The following is a 3,661-nucleotide window of genomic DNA, read 5'->3' as shown; positions in this document are numbered from 1 at the left end:
GCTCTTGCCAGGGGGGGGGGACCGGGTGCAGGCTGCTCCAGTCCTGCCCGACACATCCACCAGCGGCAGCGGCGGGGTTCAAGGCACCAAGCTGGGGGGAAGCTAGATCGCCGAGTAAGTTGTCTCTTAAACTTCCCCCGGCGTCCCCGGCGGGGACACGTTCTCAGCCTCCACTTCCTAGCAGGGAGTTTGGAGGCAGCTGATCCTGTGTGGTCTCAATCCACCTGAAGGGCATAATACGTTAACTTTCATAGCCAGGAGTACCACTCCCCCAGAATTTCAAACAGCGGGAAGAAAAAGCCTTGCCCTGAAAGGATTCTGATAACCACCTAAGCGAACCACAAATGCACTGATGTAATTCATTTACACAGACCACTCCCCTGCCACCACCAATGTGCAGGTGAGGAAAAAAAAATGCAGGAAAACCTTGGGCCTAGAGGAAAATCGTGGCAGAAATGAAATTTAGATCCAGAGCCTCCCCTTCCTGGGCTGCCTCGAGATGTGTTTAAATGTGTATATGTTGCATACTGCAGTCCTAGATTGGAATCTGGGCTTTAGTTGACTAATTGTGTAATCTTGAACAAATTACATACTTTCTCTGAGCCTGGGTTTCTGTGTATCAAATGGAAATCTTTTCATTTGCTCTGCAAGGCTTTTTCAACATAACCACTGTAAATCCTTTTGCTCTCATAGTCTAGCAATGTTAACCCTTCCTTTCATCAAACTGCCCATATTTTACATAATAGATTTCAGTTTTTTGAGGGTGAGAACGCGAAGATGTTTAAATTCTCAGTATAGTGTAAATCAGTACATGGTGGAGATTTTTGCAGTTCCACTCAACTGACGTGCATTGACCATCCATTACACGCAGAAGACTGGGCTGCTTGTAAGGAATTGCTCTTGGGGCTGACTGTGTTCAAACCCCGATCTCCTGCCTCTAGTCCAGGGCTGGGTAGGCACACAGCCTCCCTCCTCACTAGTTACACACAGTGAGACTGTGAGACAGCAGTTGGCCTGTCTGGACTTCAGTCCCTGTAGATTAGAAATGAAATGTAATCCCCGCTAATGCCCTTTGGTTGAACATAGCTGAATGAACTATTGTATTTTGCATCAAGAAATTTAAACTCAGGGACCAGCAGTTGGCGTAATGGCTATGTCGCTGGACTCCCATGTAGTCGACTGCGGTTCAAGTCCCGCACCTGGTGGCTTAAACTCACACAGGGCATATGTGCGTGCGTGCCCAAGATCCTGAGAGGAGAATGGAGGAGAAGGGATTGTCGCATGGCCATCCCTCTGGGGGGTGATTTCTCGCTTTCTGTCTCTCTCTGTCTCTCTCTCTTTCTGGCGAGCGCATGTGCCCTATAGCTAAAACCTCTCAAAAAAAAACCTTGGGCCTAGAGGAAAATCGTGGCAGAAATGAAATTTAGATCCAGAGCCTCCCCTTCCTGGGCTGCCTCGAGATGTGTTTAAATGTGTATATGTTGCATACTGCAGTCCTAGATTGGAATCTGGGCTTTAGTTGACTAATTGTGTAATCTTGAACAAATTACATACTTTCTCTGAGCCTGGGTTTCTGTGTATCAAATGGAAATCTTTTCATTTGCTCTGCAAGGCTTTTTCAACATAACCACTGTAAATCCTTTTGCTCTCATAGTCTAGCAATGTTAACCCTTCCTTTCATCAAACTGCCCATATTTTACATAATAGATTTCAGTTTTTTGAGGGTGAGAACGCGAAGATGTTTAAATTCTCAGTATAGTGTAAATCAGTACATGGTGGAGATTTTTGCAGTTCCACTCAACTGACGTGCATTGACCATCCATTACACGCAGAAGACTGGGCTGCTTGTAAGGAATTGCTCTTGGGGCTGACTGTGTTCAAACCCCGATCTCCTGCCTCTAGTCCAGGGCTGGGTAGGCACACAGCCTCCCTCCTCACTAGTTACACACAGTGAGACTGTGAGACAGCAGTTGGCCTGTCTGGACTTCAGTCCCTGTAGATTAGAAATGAAATGTAATCCCCGCTAATGCCCTTTGGTTGAACATAGCTGAATGAACTATTGTATTTTGCATCAAGAAATTTAAACTCAGGGACCAGCAGTTGGCGTAATGGCTATGTCGCTGGACTCCCATGTAGTCGACTGCGGTTCAAGTCCTGCACCTGGTGGCTTAAACTCACACAGGGCATATGTGCGTGCGTGCCCAAGATCCTGAGAGGAGAATGGAGGAGAAGGGATTGTCGCATGGCCATCCCTCTGGGGGGTGATTTCTCGCTTTCTGTCTCTCTCTGTCTCTCTCTCTTTCTGGCGAGCGCATGTGCCCTATAGCTAAAACCTCTCAAAAAAATTTTTTTAAACTCATTAGAAGGAACTCTCTTTTAAGTTCTCTGTGCCATATAATCTAGTTAGATACTTAATAAGATTGTAAAGAAAAAAAAACTTTATAATCTAAGCGCCTGCTTTGTATTTGATCATGTGCTATTTTCAAGCACTGAGATTTGTCATAGAGTAGGTGGGTTGCATTTGGATATGCCCACAGGAGAAAAGTTCCTCAGTGTTGGGAGTGCAATTGAATTTCATGTTTACGGGAATTTTTTTTTTCTTTTGCCAAACCTACTTTTTCTTTCTTCCATGCCCACCTCTGCACTTTTGAAAGCATCATTCTTTTCATTCTTTCCCCATGGGCCAAATGTATTTTAAAATTTTGTCTTTTCAACAAATGAATAGCAATTAATTTTGCAGTTTTTTCGTTGAAGACATGTATATGCCAGTTAGCGTTCTGGTCAGCACAAGATACCCAAGGCGACTTCGAAGCCAGTGACATTTTAGCTTGGGCGGCTTTGTCATGAGTCAGCCAACCCCTGGTTTCTGTTAGATCTTTGGACCCCATTTCAGCCTTGAAGGAATCCAAGGCAGTTGAGAATCATGGCTCTGGTCCAATCACCTAATCTTCCATATGAAAAAAGAGACTGAAGTGACTTAAAGGGTCACAGGTAATTAATAGAACAGGGATTAAGACCTATCCTGACTAAATCATTTTGTCACATGGGGTTTTTTCTTTAGCATGTAGATTTATGGAACTATTTTGCTTAGATGCCATTAAAAATACATGAATGATTTTGAACTTGGGGGAAAAACTCTAAGAAAGTACACTACCACCTGTGGATGTTACTTGCTCTCTTTCCTTTGAAAAGGAGTTCGTGGGACCAGCAGTTGGCGTAATGGCTATGTTGCTGAACTCCCATGTAGTCGACCGTAGTTCGACTCCCAGACCTGGTGGCTTAAACTCACGCCAGGCGCATGTATGTGCATGCCCAAGATCCTGAGAGGAGAATGGAGGAGAAGGGATTGTGGTGTGGCCAGCCCCTCTGGGGGTGATTTCTCACTTTCTGTCTCTCTGTCTCTCTCTGTCTTTTTGCTGAGCACATGTGCCCTGTAGCAAAAACCTCTCCAAAAAAAGAAAAAAAAAAAAAAGGAGTTAGTTATAGATTGTTTCAGGTGGAAACAAGTAGATGATAACTGGGAAGGAAAGATAGCATGTTTGTTTTTTTAATTACTTATTTCATTTTATTTATTATTATTATTATTAATTTTTAAATTTGACCAGAGAGAGAAAGAAGGGGAGAGTACGAGAGAGAGGGAAAGTGAGAAAGCAAGCCTCCA

Source organism: Tupaia chinensis, unplaced genomic scaffold (genome assembly GCF_000334495.1).
Source record: "Tupaia chinensis unplaced genomic scaffold, TupChi_1.0 Scaffold000104_1, whole genome shotgun sequence".
NCBI classification, from domain to species: Eukaryota; Metazoa; Chordata; class Mammalia; order Scandentia; family Tupaiidae; genus Tupaia; species Tupaia belangeri.
Note: the sequence above shows the minus strand (reverse complement) of the source record.